General features: G+C 45.7%; 1 pseudogene; it reads right to left on the minus strand.

Annotated features, from left to right (window-relative positions):
- Positions 1-6,680: 6,680 nt before the first annotated feature.
- On the minus strand, positions 6,681-16,762 carry LOC132520207 (proteinase-activated receptor 1-like; annotated as a pseudogene).
- Between the last annotated feature and the right edge of the window lie 704 nt (positions 16,763-17,466).

Consider the following 17,466-nt stretch of genomic DNA (forward strand, 5'->3'; position numbering starts at 1 on the left):
CAGCTCGGTGCTTTGTGACCACCTAGAGGGGCGGGATAGGGAGGGTGGGAGGGAGGGAGACGCAAGAGGGAAGAGATATGGGTACATATGTATATGTATAGCTGCTTCACTTTGTTATGCAGCAGAAAGTAACACACCATTGTAAAGCAATTATACTCCAATTAGAGATGTTCAAAAAAAAGAAATCAGGTTTGGGAGGAAGGTGATTTCAGTTTTGGCGTTGTGGAGCTTTCAGTGCCCAAGGGACTGCTGTATGGACAGAAGCATGGGTTTGAAATGCAAGAGGATTTCCCTGGAGAGAGGTTTGGGGGTCATCAGTGGGTCCATCAGGGAGTCAGTGAGATCGCCCAGGAGGAGTGTGAGGATAGAGTAGAGAGTGCCAAGGACAGAGCTCTGGGCCCACCCAACCACACTTAACGGGGCTGGAGTAGAAAGAGGTGTGAAGAGAAGCAGGAGAGAGTGCATTCTATGGAAGCAAGAGTTTAAGAAGGGAGTGGGTGACAGTGACAAATGCCATGGAAGCTCAAGCAGGGTAGGCCCTGACAGTTCAATTTGTAACTGGAAAGCCATTGGTGTGTTGTTGAGAGCAATTTCAGTGGAGTGGGATGGTGGGATGGGCAGCAGCCGGCTCATAATGATTTGGCATAGGAATTCAAGGTAGAAATTGCAATAAAAAATGTAGCCTATTCTCACAAGAAACTAGGCTATAAAAGAAGAGCGAACATAAGGAGTGTTCAGCGGCTGTGTCTTTGATTGTTGGGTTAAGGCTTTCTAAAGGTCTTGTGGCTAATGTGTTTTTCTACTTGCAGAATGGAGCATTCTCAGACTCTGATTCTTTAATTTTCTAAGTGGCACTTTTTGCTTTTTGTTCGTGATTTAACTGCTATAAAAATGCCCAGCTACAGCTTGCTGCAGGAACATAAGTTCTGCTTATCATGGAATTGTTTTTGAGGTGGTTACCTTTGAAGTTGTTTGGTACATTAAAAACAAACAAACAAAAAACCTCAACAAAACAAGAAGTTGAGAAATTGCAAGAGATTTGGTTTGTTTACAAGAAAGTAAAAGACAATGGGAATACATAACTTTATAAGCTTAGGTTATGTTTAATTGCAAACGACTTTGTGAAAAATTTCCCGTCTTTACTGTCCTTGAAATATGGGCTAAAAAGTGAGAATGCTTACAGGTGTTGTGTGTTCTGGAATTGCTTTGAATTGCAGTTGGTGAGTGTGAGAACAAATAAATCCCAAATGATTTGTGATTTAGTTTTATAGGCACACATTCATAAACTGGGTTCAGGCAGTAATTCCAGAAAAGCATACGCAGGAGTACACGAGTACCCCACAGAAATTTAGCGAGTACCCATATATTCAAGCCTCTGTTAGATCCTGCAGGAGGGGAAATAAGGGGACTTAAATAATGCTGCTCATACTTGGTAGAAGGGAGATGTGCCTTAATAGATGTGGATGAAGGGTCAGAGAAGGAAAGAGCCTTCTTATGGGTGATCAGGGTAGGCTTCTTGGAAGAGGTGGCATTTGAGCTGTTTGCTGAGAGAAAGCTGTTCATTCTTCTTCGACTAGTCTGTTTCATGTGATACCCTTGACTACTCTCTTTCTTAAAACTGTGCCCTCGTTTGATTTTCCAATGCTCTGTTATCCAGCACCACTTCCTGTCCCTGTGTTCCCTGGAAGGACTTTTTTTTATGGTTCCTGTATCTCCTAGGTCCTCTGTTCTTTCTCTTCCTTTCTTCCTCAGAGATGTAATTTCCATCTGCAGCTTTGAATAGTTGCCTGGATAGATAACTCTAAACCCAGGACTTGAGCCTAAGCTGTCTCTGAACCTCCATCCTACATTTCCAACTTGAGGCCTCACTAGCAGCTCACGTTTAAGTTGCCTGAACTCTCCCTCATGATACACAGGCTCGTCACCTCCCTCCTTCCTTCCTTTTTCTTTCCCCAGTAACTGTTGAGTGCCCATCGCGTGCTAGGTGCTAGTTGATCATTCTTTTTGATTCCTCAGGCTTGGAGTCTCAGAGTCATTTTTGTTCTGTCTCCCTTACCACCCATGTCTCAATAATTTATTTCATTTCTCTTCATTCTTTGTTTGTTTCTATGACCACATTTTATTTTATTTTTAATTTTTAGTGGAGTATAGTTGCGTTACACTGTTGTGTTAGTTTCTACTGTACAGCAAAGTGAATCAGCTATACGTATACATACATCCCCTCTTTTTTGGATTTCCTTCCCATTTAGGTCTTCATTCTTTCCAATATGTTTTAAAGTCTTTTTAGTTCTACTCATGCCCATTATCTGTACACTTGGATCGCTGCAGTGGTCCCCTGTAAATGGTAATCACCTTCCTCTTCCCCCCCTTTATTGTCAGCATCACCATTGCTTACTGAGTGTCCACCATGTTCAGAATGTTGCTAGGATGCCATAGTCTATAGATTGATAAATGGAGTAGAAGGGGAGACAAAATAGACCTGAATGATAAAGGAGCCCATTGTCAACTCCAAGGTGATAGGCCCAGTGGGTGAGTCAGCAGTGCACTGTGAGATCAGAGGAAGTAGAGCCCAAGATCTGGGAAAGATGAGTCCCTAGGCATGTGGAGAAGGTTTGGGGGAGGGTGTTGAGTGGTAAATGGTGGCCCCATGGTAAACATGTGAGAGGTGGAAATCCACATGGTATGGTGGGAGACCTGTGAGTTGAAAAGTTTAGCTGGAACTGGACTGTGATGGATCTGGTAGACCAGCATGAGAAATCTGGGCTTTATCCTATTAGAAGTAAGGATATAGGGAGAGGGAATGGACAGAAATAGGGAGAGTGTGATCTATGAAAAATGTCCTTTAAAAGAAAATCTGTAGGTGGTGTGAAGGCTGGCTTTGAAGGGAAGGAAGGCCAATTAGGAGATCTCACAGAAGCCTGCTGTGACATTTTGTTTCTCTTCTCTAAACACAATGGCTGCCAGATTAAGTTTCTAAGTCACAGCTTTGATCCTATCACCCTCCTGCCCAAATGCCCTTGGGGGGTTCCTGTGCCTTGAGGAGCGGTTCTTTGGCCGGCTTTGGGTTGGCGCTTAGTGATCACACTTCAGCCCACCTCCCAGCATTGTCTCCACCTCCTACCCTTCAGGAACCAACCATTGGTCCCCACACAAATTTTCCGTTCTCTCCAGTGCTTGGGAAATTCTAATAATTGCAGTTTCACCCAGCCTTCAGCATACTCATGACACCGTTCATGGTCCCCACAGCCTCTGCCCCCTGCCGAAACTTCCCTCATACTGACGGTGTGGTTTGTTTTTGATTAATCAACAACTGACATGATTTTTTTTCTGTAGCTGCTGAAGTTGTTAATTAGCGCTCATACTGTTGTTTGTATGTTTTGGTTTTTTTCCTCCAACAGTCTGTAACCTCCTCACGGGCTGGCACTGTGCTTGACACTTGTAGGTGGCTATAGCCATTATATTTGCATCCAGTACTGCCCCAGTCATGGTATTTCGAACATGATATTTGCTGACCTTCCATTTTGTTTTAACCTGTCCGAGCAGCCAGGCAGCTTATGCGAGATGCTCGGGGCCCAGGGTGACGACACATTTGAGGATGCTGGCTTTCACCAGGGTGGTGGGCATTGAGTGGGGAGATTCAGGAAGAACTTTTTTCTTAAAGTCTCCTTGTCCCATTGTGTAGGTAGGTTTTGGATAACCACAAGGGAGTCAGGAGTATCCCCTTGACTTTTGTTGGGCAGTGGGTTCCCAGCTCCCCTTTCAATAAGGCCCTTTCTTCAAAGGGAATAGTCTGCTTTGATTCTTGTCTCTTGCGATAGCTATCCCTGAAAACCAGGATACGATGACACCTAAGTTAAACTTTTTTGATACCAACTATCGAGAAATAAGTTAAAAGTGGATGCTTATACTTTGCTGTTAAGTAGGTCAGAAGATTCTGCAGAAGCAAAATGAGCATTATGTGGATCAGAGAAATAATTGCAAGCACATAGGTTAACAAGGACTGAAGGCTGGAAAACTTTGGCCGGGGGTGAAAGCGCTTGCTTTTTAGATAAAGGTGATGCATCCTGAAGAGTCTAGATTAATTTTCTTTCCGTTTCTAGGGTCGGCAGGCTGGTGGGCCTAAGAGGTCATGGCTCAGTGGAACGTGGAATGGCTTTCAGCTTTTACTGGGGAGCCTACGTGCCAGTTCTCCAGGAATGTTAAACCTTGCTAACTCGTAAGGGGTGGCACTTAGGACTGGAGGTCAGCTGAATCTTCCCGGTGTGTTGATGAGAAGAAAGGGACAAAACTTAATAATATAAGCAAGACAACTGAGAGACTATTCAAAAGAGCAAACAGTTTTAAGTTCTCTCAGCTACTATAGAAGCACTTACTTATGTAGAAACAGCTGACCTGCTAATTAGAAAACATCCTTGCCTATTCATTAAACTAATTATCCTGAGGAATTCTGCTAGGCAACACTTAGTCTACTTCTAATTATTGTGTGCCCTTGAAAGCAATAAACTGCACGTTTAGAATAAAATTTTATAATTTAGGTATGTACGTGGTTTACTCTGACAGTTCCTGTAAATAGAGTGGGGTGGTAATGAGGGGTTTCACTTTGGTTTTTACAAAAAAGGCTTATCTACCACTTCACAGGGAGATTATAATGAATTATTAAATAATGTATGTTTAGATCTGAGAACTCCTTGGAGATCATTATTGTTTAAATATGAGAGGTGTTTTTTTAAGGGGTTCTTTTTGGATTACCTTGGATTTTTTTTTTTTTAAGAGGATGAACATTACATTATGACTTAAGACAGTGGTAAAACTTTTCTGTCATGAACTGAGACATTATGTTCAAATAAGATTAAGGTGGATCATTATTCACACAGCCACTTTACCCTGCAGAGCTTTTTCTGACCTTAACCAGAACACTGGTTAAGAAGTGTAGGAAAAGAGCACTTACTGCATACCCAGTGGTCTGCTGGTAACAGCAGTTATGTAAACAAGCGAGCTGGTGCTGTCAAGGAAAACTCGGCCAGCTCTTTTTTAAAAATTTTATTTTATTTTTTTTTGCGGTACGCGGGCCTCTCACTGTTGTGGCCTCTCCCGTTGCGGAGCACAGGCTCCGGACGCGCAGGCTCAGCGGCCATGGCTCACGGGCGCAGCCGCTCCGCGGCACGTGGGATCTTCCCGGACCAGGACACGAACCCATGTCCCCTGCATCGGCAGGCGGACTGTCAACCACTGCGCCACCAGGGAAGCCCTAAATTTTATTTTTTAACATCTTGGTTGGAATATAATTGCTTTACAATGCTGTGTTTCTGCTATACAACAGAGTGAATCAGCTATACATATACATATATCCCCATATCCCCTCCTTCTTGTGTCTCCCTCCCACCCTCCCTATCCCACCCCTCTAGGTGGTCACAAAGCACCGAGCTGATCTCCCTGTGCTATGCGGCTGCTTCCCACTAGCTATCTATTTTACATTTGGTACTGTGTATATATGTCCATGCCACTCTCTCACTTCGTCCCAGCTTACCCTTCCTCCTCCCCGTGTCCTCAAGTCCATTCTCTATGTCTGCATCTTTATTCCTGTCCTGCCCCTAGGTTCTTCAGAACCATTTGTTTTGTTTTGTTTAGATTCCATATATATGTGTTAGCACATGGTATTTGTTTTCCTCTTTCTGACTTACTTCACTCTGTATGACAGACTCTAGGTCCATCCACCTCACTACAAATAACTCAATATCATTTCTTTTTATGGCTGAGTAATATTCCATTGTGTATATGTGCCACATCTTCTGTATCCATTCATCCGATGATGGGCACTTAGGTGGTTTCCATCTCCGGGCTGTTGTAAATAGAGCTGCAGTGAACATTTTCTGCATGACTCTTTTTGAATTATGGTTTTCTCAGGGTATATGCCCAGTAGTGGAATTGCTGGGTCATATGGTAGTTCTATTTTTAGTTTTTTAAGGAACCTCCATACTGTTCTCCATAGTGTCAGCCAGCTTTTGATCAGTGTTTGGATTGGGCCATCTGCTTCAGTCTTAGGGGTGTGTGCTTCAGAGCCAGTGCCTGGGTTCAAAGCTTCCATCCAACACTATGATCTGAGCATTCTCCAGCTGGGTGACCTTTGACAAGCTACTTAAAGCTTTGTGCTTCAGTTTCCTGATCTGTAAATGGGGCTAACAGTAGCTTCTGTCTCCAAGGGCTGTTGTGAGGATTAAATGAGTTACTTCTCATAAAGCGCTCTTACATATCAAGGGCTCCACCCATGCCTCCATCCACCCACTCACTCAGCCCCTGTCTGTTGCGCACTCACCATGTGCTGGGCCCTGCTGTGGAGGCTGGTGTTAGGGGTACAGCACTCAGACAGAAGAGGTCCCTGTCCTATTGGAGGCTACATTTTAGGGGGAAGAGACCATTAAAAAAAAAAATGAACAAGTCTAGGTACTAATAAGTGTTACAAAGACAATAAATAGGGAAATAGAGAGTGACTGGGCTAGGGGGAGAGAGGCCAACATTGGCTAGGGTGGCAGGAGTGGATTTGGACGAGGTGATGTTTGAGCTGAGATCTGAATGACAAGAGATAAATGTCAGCTCTCATTAAATTAAGAAAGTTTTCCTTTGTGTTGGTGACTCTTTCAAACATTCTTATTTAAAAATCTCTCATCAATATAAAATCCTTTCTAGCAGGACACCACTAGGAGATCCTGAGCCCCTCTCCCATAGCACATGACTGTGTTCAAACAGGTCATTGTCAACATCTTGGAGCTTTCCCCCTGAACTTCATCTTGACAGTACCCAGATGTGCCCACCCCTGGGTCTCTCTCCCTTGGCTCCAGCTGGGTGCTCACCCACCTTGTTATGCCTCAGTTCCTGGAAGAGCCTGACTCTGTTGTTCCCACCTGACAGCAAGTACAGGACTGGGTTGAGGCAGCTGCTCAGGCTCGCCAGAGGCCTCCGTATCTTGTAGGCCAGGCCGGCCACCTTCAAGAGCTGGCAGTTCTGTGAAGGTAGGAAGCGGAGCGTGACGTAGAGGGAGCGTGTGATGCGGAAGGGCACAAAACAGAGGGTGAAGAGGCCGCACACCAGCAGGGTGGTCCGGAGGGACTTGGCCCGGGCCGCGCTGCCCATCCTCATGAGGGTCTCCCTTGGCTTGGTCAGGCTCCTGACCATCAGCGAATAGCACACCAAGATGACCAAGGAGGGAAAGACAAACAGGACAACATCAGGACCACGCCATAGGTGGAAAACTGATCAAAATGCTCTGGGCTGGTCATGTCGTGGCAGACCATCTGGCCGTTGATGTAGTCCGTTTGGGAGAAGACCAGCGTGGGCAGCAGCTAGAGAGCCACCAGGGCTCACGTGGCGGCGGTGCCCAGCAGGACATGCCGGCGGGCCCGGTAGGGCAGCAGACGCAGCGGGTGGCACACGCCCAGGAAGCGGTGCACCGAGATGCAGGTCAGCAGCAGGAAGCCGCTGTAGAGGTTGGTGTAGAACAGGAAGCGCACCAGCTTGCAGAGCAGCTCCCCAAAGGGCCGTCTGTCACGCAGGGAGCAGGTGATGATGAAGAAGGGCAGTGTCAGCACATAAAGCAGGTTGGCTACCATCAGGTTCACCAGATCGATGGTGGCACAGCTCCAGCGCTTGGTTTGGTGCCAGGAGAGTCACAGAACAGTGCCATTCAGGGGGAGGCCTAGCACGAAGATGATACTGTAGGTCGGGGGAGGTAGATTTGTTTGTAGTCCTCCGAGAAATAGCAGAATCTTTCTGCCTTTGAGATGTTGGTATCCAGCTTCTCCATCTCCTGGGAGGCCCCCTTCTGGGAGCACAGCTATTCCTGCTTCTCCTTCCCCTGGGGAGAAACAAAGTGGATGGCAGAGCATCATGACCTCAGCTGGGCGTTAGTGTCTGCCTTGATGTGGCATCCAATTCCCAAAGTCTGGGCAGAGTCCTTGTTTGAGAGAGACCAGCTCCAGTAAAAAAAAAAGAGTTAACCCCAAGGGCAAAGCAGTCTTCAAAAGCAGGGCTTCTAGACTTACCAGGTCCACAGGGCTGCCCTTACCCTGACTTGTATGCTCTTGGCTCCAGGCTGGGTTGGTAGGAAGCTCAGATATAAATGGTGGCAGGAAGATGCTGCTGTCGTTGGAACAGGACACACCATCTCCAGTGCTGCGACTTGTTCTCTGGCTAGGCTACTCTGCATAGAGTTAGGAAACCTCCAAGAGGACCTTCTGCAGCCCGAGATGCTGGTACGTTCCTAGGGGGTTAGTATTGCCTACAGTCTGGCCCTAACCCCCCGTGCCACGGTGGAGTGGCAAGTGATCCTTGGGGGCTAGGGAGGATTAGGGAAAGCACAGGTTTTGCCTGCAGGCTCTGCGGGAGGATTTTGGTTTGTATCTCTTTCAGGATTTATTAACTGCGTATCTGAATCCTGAGGCTGATGTGCTTATTAACCATCTCAGCATCCTGGACATCCAAGAAAACAGATCTGAGCCATGAAGCCAGGTGCATCTTCTTTCCTACCCCTGTCCCTGCTGACAAAACAGATCCAACAGGCGGACCCACAGAGCTGAGGCAGCTGTGCGTGGAGCCTGCAGTTCCTGGTGCGTTGGGAAATCAGTGGGCCAGTCGGCATGGAGCCTGCAGGGGTGGAATGAAGTTGATTTCTAGGGGTTAACCTTCAGAAAGATGAGTTAATATGGGGAAAGAGAGAAAAGTTTAAGTTGGGTAATTTTGGGGTAAATTGATTGTTGGCTGTAAACTGTACCATATAGATGTTTATTCACAACAGAAGGAACAGAGACCTCATGCATTCTATCAGTCAACAAACACTTACGGAGCATCTATTGGTCAGGCACTAGGGACGAAAGATAAATAAAGCACGGTCCTCACTCTCCAGGCTCTCACAGTCTGGTGGGGAAGACAAGCAGATACAGATGATTGCCCTGCAATATGGAAAATGGTCAACCAAATGCTGGGAAAACCAGCAGCGTGCTGAGGGAGTCGAGTGAAGGCTTCTTAGACTAGTGCCATGGGAGCTGCTTGGGGGAACAAAGGGGAGCTTGCTGGGAAAGAAGGGTGAGGAGCATTTGGGGCAGGGTTGGGGGCACAGCACATGCAAGGAAACAGAGCCGAAGGGTCCTGGGATGGCAGGATTACCCACGTGGAGGGTGAAAACTGAGGATGCATAAGGAGGATGATGGATGTGCTTAAGCAGGACAGTGACGGGATGAGGCTGTGTGGCAGGAAGACACGTGGCAGCAGCACGGAACCAAGGCTGGAACAGTCAGACTGTAAGGGGGCCGGAGCAGTGCGTGCAGGTGAGAGATGCTCGGGACCCCAAGCGAGGCCACACAGGGTTGACGAGGAGAGAGGACTTGACCCCAGAGGCGCTGCTGAGGCAGGAGCAACAGGACAGATTGCATGTGGGGCGTGAGCCAGAGGAGGTGTTGAGGGTGTCCCTGAGACCGGACAGGTGGTGAGGCCAGTGCCTGAGCTGAAGCCTGAAGCTTGAAGGCTGGGGCCAATGCTCTGAGGTGGTGGGGACAGTGGCCGTCTGTGCTGCAGCCTGCCAAGGGGCTCGCCACCTCGTCGCCTGACTTGAAGATCTGCCTGACTGGGAGGGCGAAGCTTTTTGGCTGGGTGGGTAAAAAGAATCTCGTTTTCATTCATTTTGTCCCATCACCTTCCACGTGGAGGGCTGGCAAATGCTTAGTTATTTCCAGCGAAGCTGCCTTCCCAACTCGGTGTGGGCTCTCAGGCGGAGGTTGAGGAGGGGAACCAGCCTGGTTCAATGCAGACTCGGGCCTGCCACGTCACACCGTGATTTTGTTCAGTCCTCAGAACAACCGTGTGGATGCAGCATTAGCTCCATTTTACCGTGAGGAAATTGCGGGTCAGAGAAGACACCCTGGTGGGGCTCGCTAGGCCCTCCAGTCTGGTGGGTTTGCCCCTGATGGGGGCTGTAGGCTTCTGCCCCCTCACACCTGTGGTGAAAAGCACTCAAATCCCAGCTCTGCCGGGGACCATGAGTACAGTCTGAAGAAGCAAGTCACCTTATCTCTCTCGGCGACAGTCTCCCCAGTTGTAAGATGGGACAGTGTATCTGGTGAGGTTGCTGTGAGAATTAGCTGGAAGAAAGGCACACTCACAAGGGAGTGACCCAACATGATTTGGTTCTCTTCCCTCCCCTCATCCCTCTTCTGCTAGAGACCATGGTGCCCTGGAAGCCTGAGCTCTTTGGTTTATGTGGAAGGATGGGAGGACGAGTGTGACTTTACTGCCTCATAACTGACAAGGTCACTTTTCTTCCTGGCTGTGACCTGCTGTGGTCTGAATTGTGTCACCTACAAATTCATGTATTGAACCCCTAACCTGTAGTGTGACTACATTTGGAGTAAGGGAGTAATTAAAGTCAAATAAGGTCATAAGAATGGGGGCCTCCATATACCTGGAGAAAACCATAATTCAAAAAGAGTCACGCACCACAATGTTCATTGCAGCTCTATTTACAATACCCAGGACATGGAAGCAACCTCGGTGCCCATCGACAGAGGCATGGATAAAGAAGATGTGGCACATATATACAACGGAATATTAGCCATAAAAAGAAATGAAATCGAGTTATTTGTAGTGAGGTGGATGGACCTAGAGTCTCATACAGAGTGAAGTAAGTCAGAAAGAGGAAAACAAATACCATATGCTAACACATATATATGGAATAAAAAAAAAATGGTTCTGAAGAACCTAGGAGTAGGACGGGAATAAAGACTCAGACGTAGTGAATGGACTTGAGGACACGGGGAGGGGGAAGGGTAAGTTGGGACAAAGTGAGAGAGAGGCATGGACATATATACACTACCAAATGTAAAATAGATAGCTAGTGGGAAGCAGCCGCATAGCACAGGGAGATCAGCTCGGTGCTTTGTGACCGCCTAGAGGGATGGGATAGGGAGGGTGGGAGGGAGACGCAAGAGGGAGGAGATATGGGGATATATGTATATGTATAGCTGATTCACTTTGTTATACAGCAGAAACTAACACACCATTGTAAAGCAACTATACTCCAATAACGATGTTAAAAAAAGAAAAAAGAGAGGGGCCCTAATCCAGTAGGATTAGTGTCTTAATAAAGGACAGCGGAGAGCTTTCTCTCTCTCGTGAGGACGTAGCAAGAAGGTGGACTGTAAGCCAGGATGAGCGCTTTCATCAGGAACCAAACCCTGCAGTTCTTGAGATTTTGGACTTCCCAGTTTCCATAACTGTGAGAAATACATTTCTGTGGTTTTAAACCACCCAGTCTGTGGCATTTTGTTCCAGCAGTTTGAGAAGACTCAGATATCTTCCATGCATTTCCAGGCCTACCCAGTCTGGAGGGACAGCTTTTGGTGAGAGATTGACCATCCTTAGTTGAGACATCGTGTAAGAGAACTACACAATGTTTGGAACAGTGCATTACTGAGGCTGCTATTATGGAGAAAGGAAGAGGGAGAAAAACTCAGGCCATAAGGGGTTAATTCACTTGCCAAAAGCTGTGATGATGTTGACCACCTCCTCCTTGAAGCCTCTTTTCTACCCTCTGCAATCCCCTGACTTTTCTCCTGTCTCCCTAGAACTCCTAGCTTCTTCCATTCATTGGGATGCAGCATTGAGGGACTATTAGCTATTCACAGAACAGAGGAAAAGACTCAGTGGAAGAGAAGCAGGCTGGGGTTTTACAATAGAAGAGAAGTTGGGGGACAGTTGCTGTGATGAATGGAATTCTCAGGAGAGAGATGTCCTCACTTCTAGAAAGTGAGTGTATGTTGTAACATGTGGTTTCCCCTCTTTTTTTTTTTTTAACAAGATGTTGGGGGTAGGAGTTAAAATTTATTTATTTTTGCTGTGTTGGGTCTTCGTTTCTGTGCGAGGGCTTTCTCTAGTTGTGGCAAGCGGGTGCCACTTTTCATCGCGGTGCGCGGGCCTCTCACTATCGCGGCCTCTCTTGTTGCGGCGCACAGGCTCCAGACGCGCAGGCTCACGGGCCCGTAGTTGTGGCTTACGGGCCTAGTTGCTCCGCGGCATGTGGGATCCTCCCAGACCAGGCCCGAAGCCGTGTCCCCTGCATTAGCAGGCAGATTCTCAACCACTGCACCACCAGGGAAGCCCCTGTAGTTTCCCCTCTTTGTCACCATTTATTCACAAGCTTTCAAAAAGACTGACATGGTTTAGAGTTGGAATTTGTTTCACTGTTGGACTCAGTGGGGATTTGGGCCTTGAGAAAATAATGAAGTGAGAATCCTGAATGTGGGTTAAATGGGTACCATGACTTCCAATCTTCAGCCTAGAGTTCTTCCCACTGTGGGTCTCCAAGAGCCTGGCTCCCTGCTAAACAGGGGTCTCAACTAGTCATCTCCGGAGCAGCAATGACCTCTGAGTACCATGGTGTACATCTTCCCAAGGGGACAGGGAAGTCTTTATCATTTTCATGGTTTGAAATAGTTATTACTACCCAGAGAAATGACTCAGCTAAGATGAAGAAAGAGGTGTTCTCTCTCCTTTAACAAGTATTTGTAAGATACATATTTCAAGAGTTCAGAAAAGGGAAAAGTTATGAATAAATTTGAGTAGCAACAAAATGTTAACCACCTTTCAGTTGTGGAGGAGTGGTTGTTGAGAAAATAGGATCCCCTTTAAAAAAGATTTTGGGTCAAAGGAGTGGGCATCGCTTATTTTCATTTTTAAAATGCCACTATTGTATTATAAATGTGTTTAAATCTATAAATTGATTTTAATATTTTACTTGTATCTAGAGACCTTTCTCAGAGAAATGGAGCTATTTAATGGAGTCTCATAAATGCCTTCAGACAGTAAATTTGTTTTTACAAGTTATTCCTTAAAACTGTTTATATGCATTTCTTTAATACTTTTACCTTTAATTTTTAATACAAATTTTAACTTATTTTTATTTATTTGTTTTTTTTGTGGTACGCGGGCCTCTCACTGTTGTGGCCTCTCCCGTTGCGGAGCACAGGCTCCGGACGCGCAGGCTCTGTGGCCATGGCTCACGGGCCCGGCCGTTCCACGGCATGTGGGATCTTCCCGGACCGGGGCACGAACCCGTGTCCCCTGCTTCGGCAGGCGGACTCTCAACCACTGCGCCACCAGGGAAGCCCTTTAATACAAATTTTAAAGGTTACACTCCATTAACAGTTATTACAAAATATTGGCTATATTCTCCGTGTTGTATAATACATCCCTGAGCCTCTCTTACACCCAAAAGCTTGTACCTCCCACTTCCCCATCCCTATATGCCCTTCCCACAGTGGTGTGGAAAACAGTATGGAGGTTTCTCAAAAAGCCACTGTAATATATGCATTTCTTAATTTCCAGAGATGAATTAGAAATTATTATTCATACTCATATTCACAACGTAATTATTCTGTTTTTCAATAAGTTTTAAAAAATGGGGCCCCAAGGTACATTTAATTAGGTGGTGGATTACAGTAGTCGGTGGTTTACTTTGAATTACTTTTCCTAAGTGTTTCAAATCCACTAGATAGTTTGGTGTTATTTGGCCAGTAGACCACTGGGTGGCGATAAAGACTGACAGACAGGTTACAATTTTTTCCTCCACAAGGAAGCAGAAATTGGGATTGGGCTCAGGTCCAGCCATAGCAGCTGTGGATAAGATATAATTCATTGAGGACATACAGAAAATCACACCAACCAAACCACCTCCTGTCCAAAGTTACTATGTTAGGGTCACACAATGAAATGGTGTTGCAATCAGCTGAAAGCAGCCTTTCTGGGATTGATTTTTAAAAAGATCTTGTGAGATAGGCATGGCTGGCATTATTTCCCCCATTATACAGCTGAGCAAACTGAGGTTCAGTGGAAGTCTTATCTGCAATGATTTGGGAAAAGCCTGGGCTTCTTTCACAAAGCAGAGACTCAGCAAATTTCCAGATTTCCAGGGAATATTTTTTTTTTTAGCTACCTTCCCCCTTCTCACCCCCCTAATCACATAAGAAAGAAAGAAAACAGGGAAATAAAAGAGCAGGTCATCCCAGAAGTCACTAGATGTAGTGCCTTTGTTATAGATAACTGAACCCTAGCTCAAAAAGCATGGTCTAGAGATAATGGTAAAGAGAAAGAGGACAAAACAGAGTTTTAAAAAACTGTCAAGAACGAGATCTACATAGCAACCCAGTTGTTTTTTTTTAAATTAATTAATTTATGGCGGCATTGGGTCTTCATTGCTGCACGTGGGCTTTCTCTAGTTGCGGTGAGCAGGGGCTACTCTTCGTTGCGGTGGGCAGGCTTCTCATTGCGGTGGCTTCTCTTGTTGCGGAGCACGGGCTCTAGATGCGCGGGCTTTGGTAGTTGCGGTGCGTGGGCTCAGTAGTTGTGGCTCGCAGGCTCAGTAGTTGTGGCTCACGGGCTTAGTTGCTCTGCGGCATGTGCGATTTTCCTGGATGAGGGCTCAAACCCGTGTCCCCTGCATTGGCAGGTGGATTCTTAACCACTGTACCACCAGGGAAGTCCAGCAACCCCGTTTTAAACTGTACCTTGAGTCTTAAGATAAAAGGCACTTGTTAGTCTTTTAATGATTTTGTATTATATTTTTCCAGTGTGGGCTTACGCCTGCTGTGTACCTAGATCCCTCTTCCATGTCTGAATTGTCCCCAAACCTAAGAGCCCAAGGGCTTTTATTTTTCACAAGGGAAAGCAAGTTGGATCCTTTAAATAATTAAAAGACTGTTGAGAGACAGTGAGTACTTAATTTCAATAATTAATTTAGCAGCTTGTACATTTTTGTTTTCTGTTGACAAGGATCTGACATAACTGGCAGCTTTAAATTAGTGTAAACACAGGGAGGGATTGGGAAACATCACTCTGACATTGTATTGTCACAACAGAGAAGGTGGCTGCCCTGAAACTGATGTTACTCTGTCTGGAAAAATAATCACTACTGAAAAAATTATCTTTTTACTTCATCTATACAAATGTGTAATACCACCCCTCCACTGACTTTGAAATCAGAATTTTTAACATTAATGGTGCAGTAAAAATAATCTTGGCTGCAACATCCTGTGGCTCTGGAAGTCCATCATTGCCTCTAGGCTCACGACCCTGAAAGGAGATCTTTATGAAACTTTTTCCTTTTCCTTTCATTTGGCATCAAAGATATTTAAATGTGTCACGACTGAGTCTTTGCCTGTGTGCCCTGTGCAGAAATGTAGAAAGCTGGTTTGGTTTGGGGCAAGAGAGGAGATCAGTGGTAGAGTCTGGGGCTTGAGGACTAATGGTAAAGTTGCCCAAGTCATCTTCAGAGTAGAGGGCTTGTATCTTAGGACCCTGTTTTCATCCACTCTTCCCCTTAGGCATCAGGTTCCACCCACAGCTTCCCTAAAATGCCCTTTACAGCAGTAACACGCTGATGGATGTGCGGTCCACTGTCAGAGTCTTTCCTGTTGCTAGGGTGTTGCTAGGGTCTGGGGGAGGAATCCACGATGGCCTCAGACATTCAGCACAGTGGGTGAGAGGGAGTAGGGTGTGCTACCATCGTGTTTGGGAGTGCAATCCCAGGGAGCAGGGTGAGGGGCAAGGGGAGTGACCGGCGAAGGAGGGACCCTGCCTTCATCCACTCTCCACCTCAGGCATCAGGTTTTCTCACCAAACCCCAGGGTTTTTTTGCCCTGTGAGGTGTTCCCCCTTCCTCCCCACACACTTCTGTGCTGCTTCTACGTGGGAGATGAGGGGCTCCTGCTGTATCTGGACCGGGATCCTTTTGTATGAAGTGATTCTTCTAGTTTCTTCTTGCTCATTTTTTCTATTGAGTTGTCTGTCTTTTTGTTATTGAGTTTTAGGAGATCTTTACATATTTTCAATGAAAATATTTTCTGTTACTCGTGTTACAACTATTTGTTTTCCTACTCTGGCTTTCCCTGACTTAACTGCATATATATATATATATATATATATACACACATATATATATATATAGGTTTTTTTTTTTTAAGGAATGAAGTTTTTAATTTTAACATAGTTGAAATGATCAGTATTCCTTGTTTGTGCTTTTTGTATCTGGTTTAAGACTTTCTCTACTCTGAGGTCATAAGGATATTCTTCTGGATTAGCATATGAAAGCCTTTCCCATTTAGATCTATTTGATTTTTCCTACTAAAGGGTTTAATGTGTGTGTGTGTGTGTGTGTGTGTGTGTGTGTGTGTGTGTGCATCTAAGAAACACAGAGAAAGATGATTAGATTAAATGCTATGTGGAGAGCACAGAGCATTGGAAACAGGTGAGGGAGCATTTTGCTGTAGTCTAGAAGGGACGTCATGGTAGCTTTGACCTGAGTGGTGAGGGTGGGAACAGAGAGAAATGGGTGTATTCAGTGGACATTTAGGAGGGAAATGAGTGTGACTTGGTGTGAATTGCATATGGGGGAGGGGCTGAGGACTACCCCTAGTGAACCCTTTTTCTGCTGCTCTAACCAATGCACTCACCCTTTTCTTTTTTTTCTCGATTTCATTGCTTCTCCATTCAGTTTGTGCTTCCTCCTTGCTTCTCCTGACTCGGCTTTCCCTCTGGGCTTCCTTTGACTTCCAGCACTGTTGCAGATGGCTAACTCTGCCCACAGAGCCATAGAAAATTTCCGAAGAGGCTCTGATTGACCCAGGTATTCACCATCATTCCTGTTTGGATAGGACTGCCGCAGCCAGGCCTCTGGCATGCTGTGGGTCTGCACACACATGGGCTGCCTGGGTGGCCCCTTCATTATGGCCAGGGGCTGCTGTGATGGGATCACAGAGTTAGGAGCAGGGCCACACTTGACGGATGAGCACTAAGGGTTGCTCTTTCTGTGGAGGTTTTGAGGAAGACGGCTCCCCTCAGCGGAAGGCTGTGAGCAGCTGGTGCTCGGTGTGTTCTGTGAGCGCAGCAGAGCGTTAGAAAGAGAAGATACACCTAAGAGAATGGATTTTCTTTTTCACTAAACCCGCTTTTTCTTTAATGATGTCTATACAATGAACTTGCTTTCTAAAACACATATTTATATTAGAAACTTCTCATGACCCTTAAAGCGGTTGTAGATAGCAAACATAATATTTGAAGATGGTCTCCAACGCAGTTTCATTTATTAATAGTATACCAATCAGAGCTTTGACTGTGAGATATTTTGTTCATGCATAAACCATACATTTGAATTGACAGTCCTATTAATGAAGGAATGCAGTTATGTATGTTTATGGTAAAAGAACCAACTGGATATTTTTTGAACCTCATTATATGCAAGACATATTAAAAACAGGAGTTGTAGAGAGTGAAAACAGGCCTTGATGTCATGTTCAGTAAAACACGTCAGAGGTGAAGTCTCAGAAAGCACTATGGTGAAATACGGGGGGAAGGTGTGGAGTCTCAAGGGGTTTCATTTAAACACAAGCCTCATGTATTAATATCTTCATTGATTTATTTTTATGCCAA

Source organism: Lagenorhynchus albirostris, chromosome 5, assembly GCF_949774975.1.
Source record: "Lagenorhynchus albirostris chromosome 5, mLagAlb1.1, whole genome shotgun sequence".
Taxonomy (NCBI): Eukaryota; Metazoa; Chordata; class Mammalia; order Artiodactyla; family Delphinidae; genus Lagenorhynchus; species Lagenorhynchus albirostris.